The sequence below is a fragment of the Amblyomma maculatum genome, chromosome 1 (genome assembly GCF_055883805.1).
Source record: "Amblyomma maculatum isolate TAMU_Amacu chromosome 1, ASM5588380v1, whole genome shotgun sequence".
Lineage (NCBI taxonomy): Eukaryota > Metazoa > Arthropoda > Arachnida > Ixodida > Ixodidae > Amblyomma > Amblyomma maculatum.
The window spans coordinates 364,640,584-364,667,033 of record NC_139344.1 but is presented as its reverse complement, the minus strand read 5'-3'; the positions used below and the strand labels follow the sequence as shown (position 1 = coordinate 364,667,033).

Below are 26,450 nucleotides of genomic sequence, written 5' to 3'. Positions count from 1 at the left end.
AGTTGCATAAAGTTTTCTAGGACTAAAGTAACCAGATGAAAACCATGTATACAGAAAATGTCAAGCTTGTACAACTGTCAAATACCCACGAATTCTTCCTTGAATACAATGGGACGCAAGGACAAATTCGGCCAAAATTCTGTTCAGTCTCAACTGAATAACAGCACGTTACAAGGGGTCCTTTCTTCCCTAAAGAAAGTCAAGTGTTTAACTAATTGCCTTCGAAATAAGGGGCATAAACCAAGGCGGCCAGCATGTGTACGCTTCGAAACGCTTACGCTCGACTTCTCCTTTCCCAAACGGAAGCCGACACAAACATTGCAGAAACACTATGCAACTTTGCATATTTAGGCGAGAACAGTGTAGTATTTGCGTCGTGCACGTGCCACAGCTTGATGAGCAAGAAATGGCTGCAAACTGTAGCATGTCCAAACATCGAAATATTCAATCCATCCAATCCTACTGTATTTTTTCTCTTAATTCGGCAGCCTTATTTCACCAATAAGGCCTACTGAAGATGGGCACCTGGTACCTAGATGGAGACATTGTCCACGATTCGTCGGCGAAGACAGAGCGCAATGTCGTTCAACATGCCTAAATCCCAAGCGCTTTTCCCTATTGATCGCACTTCCACTTGCTTCCAAAATACTTTCGTAATTATAGCAGAAAGCAACCATCATCAGAGTAAGCGCCAGCGCACGAACCTCTTCTGTGTGCCGTCGAAATCCAGCAAGACAATTCTACATGATACTTAACCAGAACCGTTCATTATAGCTGCAAAACAACAACAGTAAACGAGGGCGACTTTTCGACTCGAATTCTGTTTTCAACCTTTTTGTTCACATTAATGCGTGTTGTGGCAGTCGGTCACACCTCGTTTCAAAATGCGCAACAAAATCTCCCGCTGTGCTATGAGCATCGCAGCCTTCATCAAGTTCAAACTGCAACTCATTCTCATCTTCTGCAGGAAACATCGTCGTCTTTTTTTTTTATAAAGTTCAATCTGCGCCGTTCCTTAGTTTAACTTATTAGGCAAATACGCTATGCACTTACACGCCGTATGGGCGAGTGCGGTTCATTCATTCATAAACCTTTATTCATGAGGATGACCTGAGGCCTAGAGTGCGGTCGAGGTCTGCAAGCGTAGTGCAGGGTGAATCCACCAGGTGGTGAGACAGAACAGAAAAACAATAAAACAAAGAAACGATGCCGACGAGTCTAGCGTCACGACAGCAGCAGCAGCGCTTCGCATTTCTCCAGTCCAGATTCTGTAATTCCTTCAAAGTTTTTTATTTTCACGGAGTCACGTTATTGAGTTCCGGAAAATAAGCATTTCGGGGTATACATACAAGGCGACAAAAAATTGCGCTCGAAGGGTGCAGTAATACGCGGCCACGTGTAAGTGACAGCGCGAACATCGCCCGCATCGTTATTAGCAAAAGCGAGCTCCAAATCATCTTTAAGTTGTTAATACTCAGTTTTTTTTTGTTTATCGTCATGATTAGAAAAAAATAATTGTGGTTTAACTCTGGTTAACCCTAATTGAATTGCGATAGCAACAGCGGAAGCTTCTTTTTCGTGCCACATTATTTCCCTATCACGCCCTATCAGTGTAAGGTGTTACAATATCGGGGACACTTAAGCTCATCCTTTAACAGTATGACGCGAGAGCGTAAGTTACGAGCCCCCATATAAATGAGAAGGCTTCAATGCTGCTGAACCGAATGTGCAGCGAAAGCATTAGTTGCCGGTGATGATGATGATGACCTCAGACAAAATGGCACATACCCACGGTGGGGGATTGGCCAGGGTGCATAGTTTGTAAATATATATGTTCAAGGACTGGAGTATTCAGATAAATATGGATGTTTAACTACAATTTGGCAAAAAAATAAAAAGGAAAAGAAACGATAACCGAGCGTTCTTCTTCTTTTCTTCCTCTTCTCCTTCTTCTTCGCGGCTGTTCAGGGTCAAACGTGGCCCTTTCCAGGACGACGCGACGGACCGAATCCTGGCACAGTATTTCTATCGCAATAAAAAAACGCGTAGTTCATGAAGGAGCGCACTTACTTGATTTATTATTGATTACAATAACATTAATTTGTTTCGAGAAAAGGAAATACGCAGAGACCAGGTGAAACAGGGGATGAGGGAAAAGGTGAAAAAAAGACTGACAAGACGCGTCGTATAGAGAACTACGTACACCTTTCCGTGGCCATATAGCATCTCCTTTCTTGTTTACGCGTCTTTTGTACCCGCTAGCAAGCCGCTTTTGTTACAATTTCAATAGCTAATGATTTTGACCGCCTGTGAGACAGGGATATTATTAGCTATTTATCCCTAGTCGCGGGATGAAATGTCTGCCATGACAGCCGCATTTTCGAGTGGAGCGCAATGCGAAAACAACCGTAGTGCTAGGCTATGCTATATCAGCGCAAGTTAAAAGAGCCAGTTGGTTGAAATATGGTCGAAAGTTCTCCTCTTTGCGGCGTCCCTTGTAGCCCACGCTGAAGGTATATATTATGGGCGTTAAGGTTAATGTCTTATATGTTCCAATTATTAACGGAACCCGGAGGAGGTGGCAGCATCCAGAAAAAATAGGTCCCGAAAAATCGGCCTGACGTAACCGGGTGACTTGGTCGAAATGGCTGTAGATAGATATACGCGAGACTCCAGTCCACCTTATTTCACTTCTTAATCAATCTCAACCAATCTTAATCAATCTCAGGATTTGGCTGGCGTCTAGAAGAGCTGTCGGTAACTTTTCAAATTGAACTGTCACTGGAATGGTGGCGGGCATCGACAATTTTCTTGTATCACAGGAGCGTCGATGGGCTCAGAGGTAGTATTACTATACATGTTGTTGGTGAGCGCAAAAAAGAAAGAAAAGCACCGGCCGAAAAACGACACACCCGCCGACTTGCGCGAGTAGCGGGAAAGCATTCCACCCGGCGACGCATGGCGATGGCGACCTTGCGAGGAGGCAGTTCACGGATGACGGGTTCGGATGAAACGACGAGAGCGCGCATAGCACGCGTCGTCGACGAGTCCAGAAGCAGCAGGGAGGCGCGCCTATGGAGTCACTTACTCACAGCACGGCGCCACGGAAACTTGGCGTTCGTCAAAAATATCCACAAGTAAAAAGAAAAGAAACATACATATATACGAACGGGTCGTATTTTTTGCAGTTCTTCCACGATGCGCGACTGTTGACTGGCGCAATATTTCCTCGGCGCGCACTCTTGGAAGTAGGCTGAGTCCTCGAAAGAAACGAGCAATCTGTTTCTTTATCCCTTATAAGCGGGATAGACAGGCATGGATGCAGGTCTCTGTGTACTCATCAGCCTGCTGCAGTGCATTAGATAGGCCTTATACACGGGGCTTGGAAATTTGATCTGCACTTGTGAGGTGGCACATCTGTGGCCGGATTTCGCTCGAGCTCATATGCCCTACCTGACAAATGCGTTAAGAGTAGAGTGTATTACATAAAGAGCACGTGATTTTGCACTGTCGCTACAACTCCGTGCATGCGCGAAGACAAGATCCAACCACGAGAAAAGAAGGACGATAACAATGATGCAAATAACCGTGCAATCAGTTCCAGTCGTTCGCAATTGGTTCCTGCGATTTCGAGGGGAAGATTTTGCATCCCTCATCCGCTGTGGTGGCTCAGTGGATACTTTTATACAAAGCAGGGGTTTGCTGATTCGATTCCAGCCGGGCGGTGATCACCTTTTGATGGAGGTGACAATTTAAGACGCCCGTGTGCTGCGCGATGTTGCCGTACTGGTCAAATAAGCCCATGTGACAAATTCGGTGACCAGGCGCCGTCTACCTCACCCTTTTCCTCAATGTACAGAGTACTGATCTGGCATTAAAAGCTTACTATCAAGTAATAGTTGTGGTTATACGACGAGGAAGTGTACGGCTTTGCTTGTTGGCGCCATGCACTATAGGAGAACAGACAGACAAGACCAACTTTCTACGACAGAGCTGCGAGCAGCAACATCAATGCACACCATGTAGCCGCCAGACACAACAACACTTTTGAATTTACCACCTTGCTTTTGGAACGAAGTGTCTGCACCCATTAAACGAAAGCTGTGAAGTGTCGAGTCTTGCGAAACGAGCTGCAAGACGAGACGCTGTTCGCGATTTTATAGCACATCAGTCTGAGGCCAGGGTTTGGAAGAAAGCGCCTTGCTTTGTAGGTACACCGCCGCAAATAAAGGTTGGAATGGTTGCTGCGAAAAAAATGACGTCATGCCACGAGTTAGGCTTGGTTTGGTTTCCGAACCTACGGTCATGTTGCTTTAGGAATAATCCCCTCGAAAAAAAAAAAAGCGTTTTGGCGACGCTTCAGTCTATAAACGTCTCCACTAAAAATACGACCACTAGGCAACTATATAACTGCTTTGAAAAAATAAACAGGGAACATTTCAGAGCCTTTTGCGAAGGAAAACAGCTGAACCACCAGAAATGAATCTAAACTATCTCGAAAGGTATTCAAACGCCAACATTCTGCACGACAGAGAGCCCCTGAGTCTCATCACACATAAAAAGCAAAACCGAGATGGCGCTACCACTGATAGAGTTATAGGAGTTCATGATGGTTGCGTATTATCACGTATGCACACATTGTATTCCTGCCAAGCATACATTACATATCTTCTGTAAGATGCACCAGTGTATCTCCGTATAGGTCAGCCTGTGCTACCTCCACAGCGGCGGGTGCCTCCTCGGTGAACAAATTTCCAGCTAGACTTTATTGCGCATCCTTTCAACCGAAGTAACCCATTCCAACTCCGCGGGATGCTGTCAACCTGACCGGAGGTGGAGGATATATGTGCTATGCGAACAGCCACTACTAGAAATAAAGAAACGGAGTTGCGGAGGGTGGCCCCCCTACGCGTCATTGAGAAAGCAAAGGTCGCGGCGGGAAGCCGAGCGTGAGATCGAGCTCCTTCATAATGGAGCGATTATCATATGTGCGCGTCACCCTGTGGGGATTTCTGGCGACGCCGCGCGGCCGCTTACAGCACACGCGACCAAGTTAGGAACCGAATGGAAGACACGTTTGCTCTCTTGTGTGGCTTGTACGGAGATCGTGTTTGCGGTGAGACGGCAGCGGTTCGGGACTGCGAAGGCGACATGGAGTATCCTGTCTCGGTGTTCCAGCGATCACGCTCTGTGGGTATTCCCTTCGTTTCTTTTTGCTATGTATAGAAGAAGCTCATCCGAACAGGAACATGAGGAACGTACTATAGGGTAGGGTGCCTGGTGGTATTGGAGGTTTTCATGATAAGAAGGATCAACGCACACGGAGTCATCGGTTTGATACGCTACCTGAGTGGGTCACCGGCACCTTACGACGATGTCGATGTGCTCCTGTAGAAAATACATCTTATGATCGCCTCTGCATGTGTTTGTTTCTCCCTAAATATACAGCAGAGCCGCAAATTTAGCTGCGGGAGTTTTCGTGCGGCAGCAGAGAGCATGAGATTATAAGGGTTTCATGCTGTTGTGGAAAGCTTGCAGGACCACATTTCTAAAAAGATTTGCCGAAGCTAGAAACATTCAAAAGCATCACTAAGCATACATGGCAAAGGCGTATTCCGAACGAGAGTTTTGTTTAATATTGTCTCCTCAACTGCAGGCATAGCAGAGGGGGCGAGGGTGCGTACATGGAGATTTGTTATTCGCTGAGATCGGTCCGTGTGATCATTATCAGCAGCAGCAGCAGCATCAGTGTAGCCGGGCGAAGGCCCATCCCAAACGCCTCCACTTAACCAGCCCTGCGCTAGATGCATCCACTTGACCCCAGCAAACTTCTTAATCTCATCCTCTGGGCAGCCTCTCTGCCTTTCCGATCAATAAACACACCTATTAATCTCATCCGCCACCTTAATTCCTGCCGCCCTCCGGGGAAGCTTTTCTTCCCTTCTAATATATTTTTTACCCTTAGCGACCATTCGTTACCTTCTCTTCGCTCTATATGTCCTGCCAATGTCCAGTTCTTTTTGATTTTCACGAGAATATCATTAGATGGATTTAATTATCTGACCCACTCTTTCAGTTCCTATCGCTCAAAGTTACAACTATACCATTTTGCATTACATATAGCTTTCTGCGTTGCCCTCAACTTAAATAGAACTCTTTTAGTTAGCCTACATGTTTCAGACCCATGGGTGAGTACCGCTAGGATGCAACCGTAATATACTTCCATCTTGAGCAATGCCAGCGGGTTGCAGGAAAGGAAAGGTTCCACAGCGCTAACAAAGACGAATTCACAAATAGACAAGGACAGGACAGGCACTGAACACCAACTGGTCACACTTCTTCGAACTAGCCCAGCAATTGGTTTTATTTGCTAGTCATAATCCGCGAATACTTTCCAAATGCACGCCATCCTCATTCTCCTAGTTATTTTCTTTTTCATCGTGCGGGACGATTAGCACTAAATACCCATAGCAAAACAACAAATGAGGCACCCCGCCGGGGTGGCGCAGTAGTTCGGGCGCTCGACTACTGTGCCAAAGGATGCGGGGTCGAATCCCGGCCTCGGCGGCCGCTTTTCTACGGAGGCAAAAAGCATGGACCCAGTGTGCTGTGCGATGTCAGTGCACGTTAAAGAACCCCAGGTGGTTGAAATCTCCGAAGCCCTCCACTACGGCGTCTCTCATAGCCTGAGTCGCTACCAAACAAATGAGGCGGTAAAAGGAGATGTGGGCTTGGATTTCTTTTCAAGCACAGGAAGCTCAATATAGAACGTTATATGAGGAATGCCTTAAGAAGTTGGACAGTAACAGGTAGGCAGCTGAAGTATCTATAAGCGTATACCTAAAAAGCGTTGACTCATAATGAAGGAAATAATTAGGAAAGTAACCATTACGTATGCTGGACAAGAGGATGGAGAAGTAAAGAGCTTAAACAACAGATAAAATGTACAGATCTTGTAAGGAGTGGGTAAATTCAATAGAAAAGAAACAGAATATAAAGCTGTGTTGAAATCGGAAAAGGCAGATCAGGGAGGAAACTTTCTTTAATAGCGCAGGAGATCGTGCACTACCTTTTGAAGCTAGATCACGGTGCCTCAGAACACGAAGCTACAAAAAGAAAATTAACGAAGAAGATGACACATGTGCAATATGTGGTAAATCGGTATTTAACATTTTACACTCGGACGGCGTGGTTTCCATCCGGACGTCGATGCAGGCAGAGTACCTCTGCCGCCTAAAATACTAGGGTTTAGTGATATCATTGGCCGGGTGAATTACTCTGCGGTTGCAGTTAGCAAAAAGCGATTGGAAAATTGGTGGCTGAAAAATAGACAAGTCACATAAGGGCAGAAGTAGATAAGTAAAAATTTAATAACCTAAATGAAGAAATAGGGTGCTAATTCATAGCAATCTTCCATATATATCGGGAAAAAAAAAAGCCGAGCATGGCGACAATTGCCATCCCTCTGTTTCATAGCGAACGCCCGTACGTACGTACGTACGTACGTACGTACGTACGTACGTACGTACGTACATACATACATACATACATACATACATACATACACACACACACACACACACACACACACACACACACACACACACACACACACACACACACACACACACACACACACACACACACACACACACACACACACACACACACACACACACACACACACACACACACACACACACACACACACACACACACACACACACACACACACATACATACATACATACATACATACATACATACATACATACATACATACATACATACATACATACATACATACATACGTACGTACGTACGTACGTACGTACGTACGTACATACATACATACATACATACATACATACATACATACATACATACATACATACATACATACATACATACATACATACATGCATACATGCATACATACATACATACATACATACATACATACATACATACATACATACATACATACATACATACATACATACATACATACATACATACATACATACATACATACATACATACATACATACATACATACATACATACATACATACCATCCGTCCGTCCGTCCATCCGTCAATCAATCAATCAATCATAAGCTTGCGCCTTCCATAGAGAAAGTTGTGAAGCTCATGCGCATCGTGCAGCTATGTCAGCACACTCTTTCCGGGTCGTCTGCTCTCCGCAGCATTTAAATGTGTGTATGTGAGTCGGGGTTTTTTGGAGCTATTCATGAGAGCTTGCGGCGAATTACTGCACCAGGGTGGCCAACTCCTGTTCTGGTGAGGGAGTGCGTTGCCAGAGATGTTCACCGGCATCAGGTCGCACCCCAAACCTGTTTATGCAATTCCATGGCCATGCGGATTTTATTTTTATCCGGTGGAGAATTGCGCCGATTCGGATGTTCTACCGCTATTCCACCGCTGCACCTATCAGAGATATCGTGCTAGAAAAACTATCCACCCTGTACACGCAGTGCCTGGTGTCATCGACGGTACCGGAACCATGGAAGAATGTAAACATTATCCTCTTTCATAAAAAAGGGGACTCTAAGGACCTTAAAAATTACAGACCGGTTAGCGTACTGTCTGTTAAGTATAAGGTATTTACTAAGATAATCGCTAATAGAATCAGGACAACCTTAGACTGCAACCAAGCAAAGCACCAAGCAGGTTTTCGGAAAGGGTACTCTACTATCGATCATATCCATACCATCAACCAGGTGACAGAAAAATGCTCGGAATATAACCAGCCCTTATACATAGCATTCATTGATTACGAAAAAGCATTTGCTCAGTTGAAACTTCGACGGTGATGCAGGCATTGCGAAATCAGGGGGTAGACGAGCCGTGCGTGAAAGTGCTGGAAGATATATATAGTGGCTGCACAGCAACCATAGTTCTGCACAAAGAAAGTAACAAAATTACCATAAAGAAAGGAGTTAGGCAAGGAGACACCATTTCCCCTGTACTATGCACAGCTTGCTTAGAGGAAGTATTCAGAGACTTTGAATGGGAGCAGTTAGGGATAAGGGTAGATGGAGGATACCTCAGTAATCTGTGATTTGCTGATGACATTGCCTTGCTAAGCAACTCGGGGGATGAACTGCAAATAATGATTGATGACCTAGACAATAAAAGTTGGAAGGAGGCTTGAAAATCAATATGCAGAAGACTAAGGTATTGTTCGACAACATCGGGAAGGAACAGCATTTTACGTTAGGTAGCGAAGCACTGGAAGTAGTAGGCGAATATGTCTACTTGTGACAGGTAGTAACCGCAGATCCGGACAATGGAAAGGAAATAACAAGAAGATTAAGATTCAGATGGAGCGCATTTGGCAAGCACTCGCAGATTTAGACTATAGCAGCTTACCGGTATCGCTCAAGAGGAAAGTATACAACAGTTGCATCTTACCTGTACTCATCTATGGGGCTGAAACGTGGAGGCTAACCAAGAGGGTTCAACTCAAGTTGAGGACAACTCAGAGGGCTATGGAACGAAAAATAGTAGGGGTAACATTAAGAGATAGGAAGCGTGAAGAGGGGGTTAGAGAAATAACTCAAGTTACTGACAATCTAGTGGAAATTAAGAAGAAGAAATGGGCATGCATGGGCAGGACATGTAGTGCGAAGAGAGAATAACCGATGGTCGCCTAGGGTAACAAACTGGATTCCGATGGAAGGAAAGCGTAGCAGGGGGCGTCAGAAAGTTAGGTGAGCGGATGAGGTTAAGAAGTTCGCAGGGGTCAAGTGGATGCAGCTAGCGCAGAGTCGGGTTAATTGGAGAAATATGGGAGAGGCCATCGCCCTGCAGTGGGTATAGTCAAGCTGCTGCTGCTGCTGCTGATGATGATGATGATTATGACGATGTGAATCGATCACGTGTTCCACGTCAGCACTCGCATCACCCTGCTGCGTGGCTATATATATAGCTGCGGCCCGCCGTGTCCCCGAAATATTTTTCAATTTCTCGGGCTAAACTCAGATATTCTCTTTGCACGCCCGTGACCATCCTGTTTGTCGTGTACTATATGTAGTGTGGTTGTTAACACAACGACACCTGATAATGACCATATAATGCAGATGCTGATTTCACCAGCAAAAAATCAGGAGAGGCTTAACCCAATCACGCAAATGGCAGTGTGCTGAGAAGTACTGGTTTGGGTAATGGTTCAAGTTAATATCAATGGCTGAATACAAGGTCAAGTCAAGATCAAAGGTCAGGTCATGTTCATTCATTTCCAACAGTTCCTATGGCAGCCATTTGGTGTCGATTGCAATAGCAACGGGTTATGACATCATTCGCAAAGATAGCTTGATCTTATACAACGAGATGACGGAACATTATAAGTTGAGTGGGAGGGTCTATCCGCCGCCCGACCGTTCCCTCGGAATCGAGGAGGCAATTGCGTGGAGATTACAAGGGGGAAATCACATAAGCCCGTTCTGGGTATACGTGACAATTTCTAAAGAGGAGAAAGACCAGTATTGCATAACATGCGGGGAGAGGGGCACTCTAGACCACGTCATTTGGGAATGTGCTGGCAGCCCGGGCGCCGAGCAAAATATAGATAAAGAAGCCTGGGAGACCTTGCTGCGGAGCGAGAACCGCTCTCAACAGCAACAAGCCATCCGCCTGGCGGCTGAGGCCGTGAAGTACCTTAGTTTGCGAGGCTCCCGAGTAAGGCTTCCTTAGGCCTGCGTGCCGGGGGGTCGAAAAAGGAGTCTCATTTTGCTGGAAATAAAACGTTTTGATGATCATGATGATGATGAATTCGAAACAGCTTAGCAATTCAGGGAGACAGCAAATGCAATTTCGATGCTCGGCTTGAGTGGACCTATTAGTGTACTTCTCAGCGCATTAGTAGAACAAAGCGGCACTGACAAACGGCTGCTTGTTTCCCTCCAAAATATCGAACTTTGAAAGCTGTTTGTACGGCTCAGATATCAAGGAAAGTCCATTGGTTCTTTCGCGCATTGTTGGCGTTGAGCAGACGGTGGACGGCGATAACGTGCTTGTCAATGTCCGCTAATTGTAACGAGTCATTTACAGTGGGGGACAGAAGTTAATTATTTTACTTTGTTGGGGCTGCTGCTGAAAATGTGTTTCGTCAATGATATTGTAAATGGGTCCCTTCCACGACAATGCCTTCATTTAGCTGGGCTGGCTTCACCACAAGACGACCAATTCATTGAACTTGAGCTTCCCCGTAATACAGCAGCGCGGCGTTAAAAAGGAACATTTCAGACCGAAAGCACTTTTAACCGCGCTCGTCGTTCATCGCGTCAGGCAGCTTTAAAGCGTTATCACTTCCAGCAGCTGCCAGGGGATCAGCCGAACATGCGTACGAGAGCTTCATTACGAGAAGCGCCCTTTGCGTACAGTTGAATATCTCCTTGACGGGAATTCGACGAACGCGAGCAACACTGCTGCTCCTTTGCCCAGAAATCTCAAGGGGATATTCAGACAGTTGAGCATAAGTAATAGTTCGGTTTGGTTTGGTTTTGTGGGGTTTAACGTCCCAAAGCGACTCATGGGTATGAGAGACGCCGTAGTGGAGGACTCCGGAAATTTCGACCACCTGGGGTTCTTTAACGTGCACTGACATCGCAATAATTCTAAATATTCGTTTTCGGTACATCCGGGATCGACTGTAGTTATTAATTTTCTAATAAAGAACAGTAACACAACAAGGCTATGTCCTCACTACGTAGCATATCGTGACAACGGCGTTTCGGAACGAGATGGGAAGCGCAACATTCGTTTCCATCTGTACAATGTCACACCGGCTGAGCATCCATTGCATGGCGACTGTATTTTGTTATACCACATAATACATTATACTCATTCGGAGGCGTCTAAAAACTTATTTTCGTTTTAAAAGCACAAAGTTTGCGGCTGGAAGCAGTTTCATGTCTTTCCTTCAAGAGACAGAAAGATACAGTAAGCCGTTTCACTTCAATAGAGAGAAATAAATATAACCTTTTGTGTATTGAATCCGACGTCCTGAATGGGCATTAGCTTTTAGATTCCACTATAAACTCCGGGGGACTTCTTCGAGCTTGGATTTGTAGCGAAAGCTACACTGCGCTGTTTTCAACCCGTCGGCGTGGCACTGTGCGACGTGACCGTTGCCTAGCAACTGTCGCGTGGTATAGACCAAGAGTTGGGCCAGGAGTTTGAGGAGGAAAGAAGAAAAAGAAAAGGAATAAGAGAAAGAAGAAAAAGAAAACGAAGAAGTAGAAGAACAAGAAGAAGAAGAAGGAGAAGATGAAGGAGAGGTAGAAGAGGAAGAAGAAGAGTGGCAAGCAACAAAACATCGAGCTGGTTCTTTTTAGTGAAGCGAAGCTCGAGAGAGAAGAGAACGACGCTCAGCCACGTGCCAAGACATGGTTCAGTCACTTGATGGCGGCAGAAGATGGACAGTGGGGTGGCAATATGAATATTTCAGTATGATTTCAGTCGCTTATTTATGTCATAAAAGGGAGAAAACATGATTCCTGCCTACGTCTAAGCAAGACTGCCGGCGTGTCGGGATAGATTCGAATTCTCTATTATGGCTGAATGCTGATCGGGTTTGGAGACTGCTGCCTTGAACATAGGTGTGTTCGTGCTTTTAACGGTCAGGCAAAGAGGTTTTATGTACAAACACCTTGCAACGCTTCAAACTAGCTGTTTTTTTTTTTTTTTTTCATCTCTGGATATACCATGATACTAGGAACGTCGTATGAGCAGGTCTTGGCGAAAACAACAACAAAATTGTCGCCACTGGTGGTTTTCCGGATAAACTTCATTCGTGCTATTCTAACTGAAGCCTTGACTAATGACGTAAGCAAGCTTTTCTAGAAGCTTTGTAGAGAATCAGGCATCGACGAACATGTACAGGTTACCCAGAGCGTCTTCAAGTGTTTACATCCAAATGGAGCTATCGATAATCAGAAAGAAGCCCTGCTGTTACGTGCATTTTGAAACCGACAGTTTCCTCAGAAAAGGGGATGTCATTGATACGCATCTATTGAAAGAATTTAATCCCCTTATCACAGTGATATCCAGATCTGTGCACTTGAAACGACACCTCTGCGCACCTTTTTTTCTGAATGTTCACGCGCTATAGCTTCCATACACTCGCCCGATTGAAGTGTCTGCGTCGCCCCAAAGTTGTCTGATTGGCAACCGTGCCCCAAACGGAGTTATCACAGGCCATCTTGGTGTCGCAAAGGCACGCATAGTCACTGAGGTGCATCGACTGCCGGACGAACGACGGTCAGTGGGTGCGGGTGACGTAAGAAATTCACCGCCGTGTCCATCACTCAAGGAACTCCATGAAGAAAACACGATAACGGGAACGCGCAGGAGAGTAGCCACGCATCACTGCACCTCCGCGCAGCGGCTGCACACCAGCGTTTTTCGGAGTCCCGCAGAGGCTCCAGTGCAGCAGCAGCAGCAACAGTCGCACAACATGCGCCTTCAGTCGTCATGGCTGTGGGGGCGGAAGCAGCTTTCTCTGCAGGAAGCGCGCTTTGCGCACTCTGCAGCCGCAGCTGCGCTACGCCCTCCAAGCGGCGCTTGCTGCCTGCTGCATGCGCGCGAGTGGCGGGCGTCGTCAGCTGTCATGCAGAACAGTGATGTCACCAGCGGGGGAAACACAGCAGCGTCTCTGCTGCCGCTGAAGTTTCGCTAAACGGCATGCCCACCCCGACTGCACCGGAACGCTTTCTCAGTCGAGTGATTTACCGGGGCATCATTTCTGGATCTATACTACGGCACCTTTTCTGGCTTTCTGGATAGTCAGCCGCGTGGGGCCTTCTCTTTTCCTGAACCGAAGCCGAACAGCGCCGAAGACCGGGGCCGGAGCACCGCGGGAACGAACCACCTGCACGATGGAGTGGACCACGTGAGTCCATGGAGCCGATCGCTGCTGCTTCGACGAGTGTCTGCGAGCGAGCAGACAGGTTGATTGACCGCAGTCATGCTGCTCTGTTTACCCGACGAGATGTGCGGCTCGCGCCGCGAAAGCTACGCTCGTGCAGACCGTAGCACGCGGACGTCGGAGACGCTTGATCGCACGTGCGTGCAGGACGAGCATTCGTGCAACGTTCGGCTACCTGGTTTGCTCTACCGTAGCGCTACGATAGAGTCGCTAAAGTAGGGCACATCAGGTTCTGTAATGCTTTATATTCTACATGTAGGAGAGTCAACGAAACGTGGATATCATCACAGGTCTGTAGAATCGCTGACGGGATTTTCCTCGGCACATGGTTCACGGTGCCCCTGTGTTATGTTTCGGTGTTTTTTTTTTATAATATTTTTTTTATAATTCCTTGGTACATGCTTACGGTGTTTGTTGTTTTCTTTTTTGTTGTTATTGTTGTTGTTGTTCATTGGCAGTGGCATCTACAGCAGCTGCCTAGACTATAGCTTTCGCAACGCAGAGTCGTGTGCGCGGGGTTGCTTTCACGCAACCAGAAGGTTTATCGAAGACGATGCATGTACCAGACATGTATTTCCTTGTTTGGATCATGCAGAACCATGCGATTTGCGTCGCAGTCGTCTATAGGCTCCCTCGTTTGAACTTTTGCGAAGCCAACCCGAGTGTATATCGTCACCGGTAGTGGATGCTGCGGGCCCAGGTGGATTTTAGCGCCGCTCATGAAAAACCAAGTGTATAAATATGACAAGGCCATACAGCGTCTCCGAACCCTCTTCGCTTGGCTGAGAGCACGGCTGAGCGGAGCGACCTTCCGCACGCGAGTCCGTTGCGCGCCTAGCTTAGTCCTCGTCGCACTCGCGCATATTGAGTGTTGAACAGTGCCGAAACCTTCGTGGCCTTCGCATAGAATAAGAGCTCGAATAAGAATAAGATGGAGAAGAGACAAAACCGATCTGGAATTAGCAGGTATTAGGGAAAAACGTTGTGATAGTTGATAGAATCATAGTATTACAATACTAGATTGTATACTATGATGATTATAAAAAAGAACATTATTAGTAATTGAAATGATTATTTTATATGTACAGCTAAAATTAGCTGCTCGTATGAGAATGAGATTACCTGTCAAGAGCGGAACGCGAGATTAAGAAATGTGTCAGATGAGCATAATTTTTCGCCCCAAAGACGGCATACATAAGCAAGTATAACCTCCCAGTGACTTCATGACTTTAAGGTACCTTCTGTAATGGTCGCGCAATTAAGAAAACAGGAATCTGGCGAAAATCTAAACGCAGGTTTATGTTCAAAAATATTTTCTATTTCGATTCTAGCACTCCAGATGATCGCTTGAGCTACTCCAGATGATCGCTTGAGCTACTACATACTTCCACGGCGATAACTGGATCAGGCGGGAAGCCAATACTCCTTTCCGTCTTCTGTAGCATTCTGAGAGTCGAGGCTCAAGGAAAGCCAAGCCGAAGCGAACCGAGGGCCTGAGCCTGGGGTGCTGGATCATGTCGCATTCGATGGACTGTCAAGTGCTCCTTATAGCGAGTCGGAACGAACACGAATGCAGTAAATTGTGCCATAGAAAGTTCAGATTTATACAATCAGCTAAGGCTCGGGCTGAAAATAAGTCTCATGGTTCTACGCTTTTTGCGAGTTGTCTGCGTAAGTACACAGTGCAAGCCCGTTATTTTTTCTTATAGGAAGGATGAACCGGTGAGAGCCCGCACCGATGTGCTTGTGGCTCAGAAAGTGATGGTCTTGCCTGGGCTTACTGAGCGTTCAGCAAAGACGAGCTAAGTGGCTAAATAAATGGCTATGAAAGATCAAGCCAGTGACCGGGCCCACAATTGCGAAATACCTAAAAGGACGAGTGCTCGAGTCGGAGACCGGGCGTGCACAGTTTCATCATGCGCAGTATGGGTTCAATCTCCTCATCGAAAGGACCAGCAAATTTCCGTTTTTGTTATTGTGTTTCTTCCGTTGCCGTCCCGTTGACCAACATATGCCGTCAGTGCTTACCTGTGCTTGGAATGAAGGAATTACGCGACTTCAAATTACTACACTTGTGCGTTCAGTAACCAGCTGTTTAGAGCACACCGTATCCGGCCTGCCGCGCCTGAGCGCAAAGGGCAGAGTGCGCACTGCCGTTACTTTTCGCGTCTCTCTCCCATCGGCTGTCAAGTCGTGTGCGGAACACGGATTACGACCTGGTATGACTCACGCTACAAACAGCAAGAGCAGCACTGCTTTAGGTCGGACGAGACCGCAGTGGAGGGCGCGTGCTACGCGCATGCGCGCTGCGTCTCCGGGATGCGAAGGGGCCGAGGGCAGGCTGCGCAGCATTGCACCGCGTTGAAGCAATGTGCGGCGGACTCTTTGTGTTTGTCGAATGTCGGCTGGCGCCGGCGCCATCTGCATAGGATCCAGCTCTGCTTAAAATTATCTGGGACAAATCCCCGCTACCTTGTAATGGGTACTGGGGCTCTAGGGAAGATCTTTTACGTCGCTACATAGCGCTCGATCAAAAACCTAAGGATCTACAACGTTACCATACCATGGAGCGAGGAAAAAAAAATCAGAGAGCATGACGTCACATTTGGCGAAGTCGTACCCGAGTTCGGCGCCATCTTGTCCGGGTGCGCCCCCGTCGTTCTACACATTTTTTTCTTGTTTACTTTTATTCGGAGACGCTGGCGCTATAGTGGCGCTTGATTTCTTACCGGTGCTTATGTACGGAAAGCTTTGATAACGAAAAACAAAACAATGCGTAAAATATTCCTATGTTTCCAGTTACTCCTTAAAACTTTCAACGTTCCCTCCATCTTGTTCCCACAGAACAGGCGAGTCTTGGTCATAGTTACGTAGCATCCGGCAAATACGCTGATCGAAACTACGGTAAGCGCTCGCAGGAAACTGTCTATTACTGGGTCTGTTGAGTCCCGGAGGTTAAACTTTCAGGCTGCATTTGACGAAATATACTGCTATATTTACAGCCTACTCATCGTAGTCACCACCAGTTGAGGGCGATGAAAAGCGCATGGTTTATTTTACTAGAGCAAATCTTCCTCAAGGCAAGGAGAACCTTCGTCCCGGCTTTTGAAGGCCCTTCCTTTTCTGTCTTCGGAAAGTGAAGTTACCAAGAGAGTTCAACCTGCAGGTCAAAAGGAGACCACGTGGTGCCAAAACTTTGACCATGACGCGTGCAAATGCGGTCTAAAGACATCCTCTTGACAGTAAACCACTTGCTGCCGCTACGAATACGCGAGGTACTCTGGTGTATAGTTTTAAGGTAAAAATACAGCCCATGTGGGAACTTGTGAGAATTGTGTCAGGCTTGTGTCAGGCTTGTGAGAATTACAGGCGAGTACTGTAGTAAAATACTGAGAAAGTGTGAAGAGGCCGCAAGACAGCTGTGTGGCCAGAATGGTTCGGGCAAATATTAATATTGTTTACTAGCTGGCCACGCTGACAAAGAGGAGAGGACATTTGGCTGCTAAGCATGTGCTGCAGATTTGATCCGGTCAATACAACCCCACATCAGCGGCAAAGGAATCCCAAATCATCTCGGCACTCGCACAAAAAATGACCTGCTCCAGCATACACATTTAATGGCGTCCTCATTCAGCTTCTCTGTTGTCATAATATAGACTGATAAATACGACGTCGCTAAAATAAAGCGTTACTTATTACACTACGCCCTGCATCAGCTTTATTTCCTTGTTAACTGTGTATATTGAGTCAAGCTGCACCAGTGACGATGCTTCTGAACCAGGCATTCACCTCTAATGCTGTACAAAGTACTGGATTTAAATAGTCAGCTCGCTCAAAAGCTGCACGTGGCTCACTAAAATACTTTCTGTGGGCGGCTTGCCACCACAAGTCATCTTTAAATTCAATGCGACATTTTATGTCTTAGAATATGATTTATGTGTGATCTGTCAACTGGGCTCATGAAGACCTGGTAAAAGGAAATTAGGACTTTATGCTCGAAATCTATTAGCAAGGTTTTTGATGCCAGTTTCTCTGCATATGGAGTTGTAAAAGAGGCTTACATATCGGGCACGCTTTAAACACACTTTTGAAGGTAGCGCAACCTTCCTCATTTCATGTTAAGCGGATACTATACATATATCTGCTTCTGCCTGAGTTGTCAACGATGTAGCACTGCTCACATCCTAGCTTAGCGTTGACCCTGGTGTTGCCCCTGCCTTAATTACATGTGTATGAACAGCTGGTCATGCTGTAGCAATGCCTTCTGGTGCAGCACAGGATGAAAAACAAATTAAAGTGTTCAGGTAACTTCGGTCTTGAGCCCTTTATTTAGCCTTGTAGCATTCTTTAGGGCGGTTATCCATTCCTGTATATGCTTTCTATACAGCTGTGATGACGGGAAAATATATTAACAAGTTTAAATAGGTACTTGATATAAAATGCAGGATTTAGGTTCATTACATGAGTTCTCAACAGTAGCCGTGTCAGTAATTATTTCTGATGAACTAAAATTGATTGTGGCTCGTTAAGGTGAGAGAAACAGGGAGGGCCGACAGCGCCTTTAAACATTGTTTTAAATTGATATATATATATATATATATATATATATATATATATATATATATATATATATATATATATATATATATATATATATATAATTTGGTGCATAATATGTGTCACCATATCTTTCAGGATGTTCCTATAAGTTTAGATGTGCCCCATAGCCTGCAGCAGAAATTTATGCTGTCGCCCGTAAAGACCAGCCTGGAATCCAGAAAGCGATGCTTGCTGTTTCGTTCGTGTGGGTCGCACGCATTGTATGCCTCGACTCTGACTACTCGATCATTCATGCTCACGGATACTTCTAATTCTCAAGCCGTGATTCATCGCAAATATCTACAAAGTGATTGCATTCATTGTTGACATGCCCGGAAAGGTCTTCAACCTCGCCACCTGCTTGGCGCTATGCATTTTCTGCGGGGTAAATAGCGTAACATAGTCTGCACGTGCGTTACTGCAATTCGGGACAGTATAGCTGGCGCCGCTAAGCCTTGCGGCATTTTACGCTTCTGTTGCAGGCGTCGCGTAATGTACCGGATTTGGGGTTTCTTGCAAAGGTCGAAACCAGCTCCGTCTCGATGCCTCGTGTCACAATTGTTGCAAAACAGGTTGAAGCACAAATAATGGTTTTCTATAATTATTAACGACAAGAATTTAGAGCACTTTTGGGCTCCAATCTCACTCTAAGAATGTGATTTTTGAGGCAATTAAAGCTACATGAAGTTACTTTTCACCGGCTAAAAACAGAACAGTGATTGAGCTTTCACGTCGTCACTGTGCTGAGTGTGTCGAGACGAATAAGAAAATTGTTTGATATTCACATTTTTACAACATGTTTACTTCACATTACAATGTAAGGCTGTTAATTCATCTGCACGTATCTTTGCAGTTGCTATGAAAATATTTAGCCATCTCTAGCGTTTAGAACCTTGTGGGTGAAAAGAAATCTCCTCGTCATCACTCGCCAGCTAGGACACTCGAGGGGTGCTTCCCGGAGTCTCCTTACAGGGCTTAAAAGCACACAAGTCCACAGGGAAGGAACGTGACGTAGAAAACGAATCTACCAGGCGCGAGGAGGTCGCGAGGTCATGGCTCTAGGTTGACGCCACTGACACGATGACGTCACCTGAACAGCAATAGGCGTATTGGGCCGCCAGTTCTCCAGTTCATTTTTCCCTGTCCGCGCCTCATCTCCCTCTCTCACTTCCTCATGATATCATGAGCCATTCCCTAAGAAAAAGAAAAAAAAAACAACAACCTGGAAATATACGTAGCTTCCCCCAGAGGGGGACCGCTCCTTACCTCCTTGCTCACGCAAGGCAGGTGTGATGTAGATTTATGAATCTAAAAGGAAGAGAAAAGACAGATGGGGAAGGCTGGCTATTATACTCCTTACGCAGACAATGCAGCATACAATTAAAAGAGCATGGCGTGTTCGCGGTTAGCATTGTTTCTTCAGCGCCACATAAGTTGAGCGGGCCCTGCCTTGTCCTTAGGAACCATCTCCACAGATTGATCGAATTTAATTCATTTTTATACAAAGGTCGAAACAGATTAGACATTGCACAATGTGCTTGCGAGATTACAATGGGATGCAATAAAGTATACGTACATAGATCAAACTCACAGACGCATAAATCCACGGACGCCAGAGAAATTCTAAATTTCCTCTCTTATCCAAACTGCTCGGTTTTTGATTACCACTGTCGAGACTATGGTAAGGTAAAAAAAACAAAAAAACAAAAAAAAAAACAAAAATAAAAAATGAAAAGGGGTTAACGCTGCTGAACTGAATGTGGAGCGAAAGCACTAGTTGCGGGTGACCGAGCGTTCTTCTTCGTCTTCTCATTCGTGACTGCGGCCACGAACCACGCGACGGCCGAAACCTGGCGTAGTATTGCTTTCACAATAAAAGCGCCTCTGTTTGCCAATATATCGCCACTAGGATAAAACAGGACAACTAATGGAGCCCTATATCATCCAATAAAGACAACGGCAGTGAGTAAGTCAGCCTTTTGTTTTGCTGATTGATAATCCCTGATAGTCCGTAATCTTGCCTCTATAGGTAAAGAGAGGCGGTGATGATGGTGGGGGAGGGGGAGAGGAAGCTCTGGTAAGATTACGTCGCGCTATAGATAACCTATGCATCTATACCTCTGGCAAGTGTTTTCGCAAGTGCTGTCGACTCGTTTATTGAAGGTGGTGTATAAAATGTGTATAGTGTCTTTCTCAATAAATGTTATAGATGTGAGGATAGCGCTTGGTCAACGCCTGTCGTGGTGGGGTCATTTTCCTATCGTCCTTCGTCTGTGTTCGCATTGCAGCATGCAGCATGCAAAATGAACCATAACAAGCTCGCCTAGTTATCCATTTTTGTTCAGTTGACAGACCTCGCCGAATGCTGGTCGACCCTAATGTCGATCCGAGCGCTTCGCGGGTCGGAGAGAGTGTTCTCGGGGCTAAAAAAAAAAAAAAAAAAAAAAAAAAAAAAAAAAAAAAAAAAAAAAAAAAAAAACAGAAGTCAACCTCTCTCGGCGATACTGCGTTGATTTTATTTTTGTTTTCAACATAATGTTTCACTACAATTATGTCATGTTCATACAGGAGTGTGGTATGAGACGCTAGCAATGTTGTCGTCTCAAGACCTAGCTGCTTTAAAGGTATCACAGAACAAGCGCTCGCGCCAATGTCTACAAGCGTGCAAGTCGCATGAAAGGATCCGTGTCCTACTGGATCGATTTCTCACATCATTAATCGCCAGCTGTCTGGAATCGATGCCGCGAGTTACAAGCTACAAGTTTTATGTCCATGCCCGCAGAAAGCCGCGCATATGTTGGGATTAGTGAGATATTTCGAAAAGAAAACTGATAAAGACAACTGAGACACGACGTGTGCTGTTCGCTAGCCGGTCGACTGGTAAAAGAGGACTGCCAAAGAAGGAAATATGGTAAGGAAATGGTTGTTCATGAGTAACCATCCAAGAACAGCTTTCCGATATGTGTCATAGGTGAAGAAGAATTTCCCCTTGTCTGGGCTTTGAACTCGGGACCACCAATCCCGCGGTGCAGTCGGTACAGGATTGCCGACCGATCAGATTGTGCAGGGCGACAGCGAACTGAACACAACTCGAAGTTGGATCGGCGCTGGTTACGTGATTAGGAGAAATCCGCGATGGTGAGAGTTTGTGATAAGGCAGATATTATTTATTAGTATCCACCCGTGGATGCTAAAAGGGAATTTCCCTTCTCACAAATGCAGTATACTTGTGGAAGTGAATGCCCCGCCTTTTCTCAGGAGGCCGAAAAAAAGCCCTAAAGTTGCCCCAACCAAATTTACGCTTTTGCCAAGATTGCCCCCCTTGCCCTTCCCCCCTGCCTGATCCTTCCCCTGATTGCGAATGAATTGGGATTCGCACATCCACTTCCCTCTGAAAGTTGGAGTGACGTGCTAACTGTCCCGACTGTCCGCCGATGAGGACAGACACAGGAGACGTTCCACATTACTTATGAGTGAAGTTGCTATTACTTTTACTGTATGTCCCACAGCCTCCTATTTCACCCAGGAACAACTGACCTCATTCGGTCTCATGCAGATCACCAAGAAGCCCTATCAAGGGAAGCGCTCCTTTCCGCAATGCCTTATAATTTTCTTTTCCTTCGCGGTCATTTAAAGACCCAGTGACTGCGCTGAGATTCTGCGCAAATAAATCCTTGGACGCGCATAAATGTGAAGCCATGAAAATGAGATGGACCTCTAAGTTTGAGATCTCTGGTGATCTTATATTCTGTGTTAACAAAAAATATCGCGAGCAAAAGAAAAAAGAACAAACATAACAGCGAGACCATCATACGGCGAAAATTAGAGGATCCCGAAACGACAGTGGCTTGCGCTGCAGCCTCTCTTGTTATATATTTTTTTTTTTCGATCGTGGTTCACCAACCTGTCCTGTCTTCTTTTCTGCTTCCCCCAGTTGACAGCTTTGTTGAAGCTCCTTTGCCAGCACTTCCCCCTAAAAGCGCCCATCGGTGTCGTACATGTGGTGTGCGTCAACGCGTTAACCAAGGGGAGGGATGGGAGGGGGGGAGGAAGAAGGGGGATAGGGGGGAGGTGATATCCCTTGTTCGTTTCGTGCGAAGGGTCAAGGAGGCGGGGTAAACACAAGTTCACTGACTCCCAGCTGTGTCACAGGCAAGGTCATCGATTCTTCGACTCTCAGCTGTGCGGCGAAGAATTGGAACCCGCGGGAGAGGTCATTTCTCTCCTGCCGAGAAGAACCGGACTTCACAAAAGCAACCTCACGCCTTCACAAGGCTAGTCCCAAGTCTGTGCGTTGACCAGCCTGTGTGAACCCGTCTTGTAGGTCGTTAGACCTTTCCATAGGGAGCAGGGCTCGGCTGGTCCGAGCTTGTAACAGACAAAAAAGAATAAATTGAACGCCAATGCTTCAGGCCCAAACCTTGCTGTGTTGCTGTTGCATCCCTCCGTGAAAAATGGAAGCCATCACCTCAATTGTTATGGTAGAGTTGCGGTGTGGGCGCAGTTACAGTTACTATATAAGCTATAAAGCCTATATAGTAGCTTTAGGCGCAGCGATTATGTCACATGTGCGTATAATGTGATCGAGCATAGGTGTATGTGCTATAGGCGGCTTTCGAGGAGAGTTAGTTGGTAATTAGGTCTGTTGACTACGTCAAACATGGCGTGGTAGATTTGAAAATTGACTGAAACATTCGGAAATTGGCGAAAAGAAGGTCGCGTCAAGAGCCAAAAGTCATTATGACTTATAAGCGTATATGAAGTAAATTATTTACTCTGAAAGGAATATCGAAGGTCATTATTTGATTGCGAGCGAGACACGACACTGCTAGGTTCACGCAAGTACTTTTTTTTTTATCACGGTTTTTATAGGCAACCTGCAGTGGCCAGGCGGCGCTAGTGTAGCGCAGCGTTCAGTGCCGCCAACGGCGGCGCCGAGTAATCTGAGTAGGCCGGCGCGGTCGGGTTGCGTTTGCGTTGTACGGCTGGAAGCATCACGGCTCTCACTTTCTGCGGTTTTAAGGCAATCGAATGTCTTCAGAGCTACTTCCGAAAATCGATACTGACGAAAGGACACCGCCTGTTCGAGAATGCTCATGTTTAAAACGTGAACGGTGTCGACGTCACCGCGAAGTGCGCGCCGCTCGCGACGGAACCCCCGCGCGCACAACTTTGAATTTCGCGTGAGTAGACGGAATTTTTTTTAACGAAATTTATTCTCTCAGGGCATCAGTCGGATATGTGATTATGAATTAATAATTAAATGAATGAAAAATGTTGTAAACGTAGCTTTTCATTTACCTATTGCGTTCACACCTCATACTCAAACATTGAAAGTGCAGAGAGAACCTGAGGAGAGATTGATCGCCGTTTTTTGTTTTTTTGTTCTTGCTGTTTGATTACAGCATAATAATGTCCTCTCGGTTTTGCTTTATAGTTTAATACCATGACGAACACTTTTGTTCGTGGTGCACTGTGCACTTTTCAACAGTGCCGCGGAAGTTACAGGAGGCATGGTGCGGTACCCGCTACGGATGTGGCGATTGCAAGCACTGTGCGGTTGTAGCGTGATCAACGAAAACTCGTGGGGGCGGGGAGTAGGGGGCCTCCTACACCGTTGGAAAAATAAAGCTCTTAACAACAACAACAACTGGCATGCATTTTGTACCTCCGTACCTCAATCTTGGGGGAAAGCCGGCGGGTAATGCTGGCACTCAACGGCAAAGCTTTCGTAGAGGAGGTCGTTAAGAGTTAGAATTTTTTACTGTTGCTACTAATGATGAAATAGTCTATCGTCTGGGACAATAGACTCTTGGGTAGCTTGAGCAGTCGGTGAAAGAAATATTTGGCGCGGAACTATAGAACGAAGTTCCATTCTCAGCGTACACAGTATATCACGGGCCTCTACACTCCGCCACTTCGACTTTTTCAGCACCTTAAGAACTAATTTACAGATAAATATGCTTATTGGAATCTGTAATTGGAAGTTTTGAAGATATTTTGGCTTTGTGGTTCCGAATAGACACCGCATTAGAAATCCGGTTCACAGATCCACGAACATTTTTTTTTTTTATTTCGCCTCCGTTGAAATGCGGCTGGAATACGATGTTGCGGCTGCGCGGCTTTGTTGCTTTTCTGGACGTATGCCACTCGATCTTGCACAGCATTATTACCAGTACACGCCAAATTTTACAGCGCGGAGCGCATACTGAGTAGAACTTCCCGGTGTGCCCCAACCAGCGTGCGACTCCCCGAGTCAGAAGTTTATACCGTTTCCTCCGCTCACGGGCAGTCGTCTTATTTTAGCTTCTTGGCGTCTGTACGCCAATGGCCCCATAACAAAACGAATTTCAGTTACATATTACTCTCTCGCAGCCAATATCTCCTTCTCTCATTCTCCCCAGGTTCTCCCAGCAAGCGGTACGCTTAGGTTTCCTCCGTGATTGTGGCAGTCTTTCTCGCCGCCCTTGCGCTTATTTTTATTCTTGTTCACATCCGTAGTAGTCGAAGCACGTATGAGACCACTGAAGTCACTAAATGAATAAATCACACTCACTGTGATAACAAAACGCGAACGCAGAAGGAACACAGCGGCCGCAACATATACGGCGTCAGCTTCTGCGCCGACTCAGTATTAGATCCCGTCGGCCGCCAGGGGGCGCCACATGTCTCAGCAAACTCCATTGCAGGTTGCCTATAGCGACCAAATATGTAGCATAGCTGCAGCAGTTTGAAAATAAATAAAAACAACTGAACACAAATTCACGGCTTAACACGACCAATCGGAAAGGTCGCGTAGCAGGGAAAGACAGCACAGCAGTAAAGGAAACCGTTTATAAGGCTTGTTTAATGTAAGGCTTTATTTATCAAGGTTATTGTGAGGTCTTTAATGTACTGATTATGGCTGTAAAACAAGGAGCGTATCTGCGTTGACTAGATGGATGGCTGATGGTAGTGACGGGAGTCACTCACGCTCTCGCGTTCTAGACTTCCTTAAGCGTACACCCCCCCCCCCCCCCCCCCCCTGCCTCTTTAAACTAACAAGAAAGTTAACGAAATGAAGCAGGGAGGAAGCGACAGGATGCAAATACACATAATGGGAAGAAAAAAAAAAACGGAATAAAGAAGAGGCATGGAATAAAGAGCGAAGAAATAAAAAACGAACAAACAAACAAGAAAAGACACACAGACGGGAAATAATAACAATGGTATATAAACTAAGAATAAATGCAGGCGTGGAATGAAGAAAAAAAGAAAGAAAGAAGGAAAGAAATGAACGATGAATTCAATAGTTAGTGCAGAGCAGAACAAAAATACAAACAAATATATAGATATTGTATAAGAAACTGGCATAAAGAAGATGTATACAAAGGATGACATAAAAGAAGAAAAATTAGCGGGGAAAAAGAGCAAAATAAGATTTTTTTTTTTTTTTTTAGTAGACACTGGTTGCCTACCTGATGACCACTTTGCTCTGCTCTACGCAAAAAGGCGTCTTTGTATTCCTCTGAATACTTTCAACCAGCAAGGACTTGTTCCTATCTGAAGGTGCTATCCGATTGTTTCCCGTGCCTTCTGTGGTCATGAATTTGTCATGGCGCTCTTTCCCAGCTCCTTCTAGAGCAGCTGTCAGACTGGTCCATGTTTTCACCAGATCCTGCCCTGCATTGTTCACTGAAAGAGTTGATGGCTTTATGCCTGTCTGAAGTTAGGGGCTCGCAAAGAAACCGCAACCCTGCTGCCAACCGCCCTCCGATGCTACGCAGTGCCAAGCTTAGCACAGCGTGAATCAGCCTTTGCAGGACTGGCGCGCGCCACTTCAGTGTGGTCGTGGCTGAGCGCGGCGTACCACTCCGGCGAGCTTGAACAAGATGCCCCCGCGCACGCGAAGCAACAGT

The 26,450-nt window shown here is 45.9% G+C and overlaps 1 protein-coding gene across 2 annotated transcripts in view; it reads left to right on the top strand.

Annotated features, from left to right (window-relative positions):
* Positions 1 to 5,085: 5,085 nt before the first annotated feature.
* LOC146208006 (neprilysin-1-like) overlaps positions 5,086 to 26,450 on the top strand; it is a 65,055-nt gene continuing 43,690 nt past the window's right edge. The window contains exon 1 of one of the 2 annotated variants that reach the window (XM_084591696.1): positions 5,086 to 5,190. The gene's annotated coding sequence lies outside the window, so the exon portion shown is untranslated. Of the gene's footprint in view, positions 5,191 to 13,607; positions 13,918 to 26,450 lie in introns of those variants that run through there. The other variant, XM_084591695.1, reaches the window with a different exon arrangement.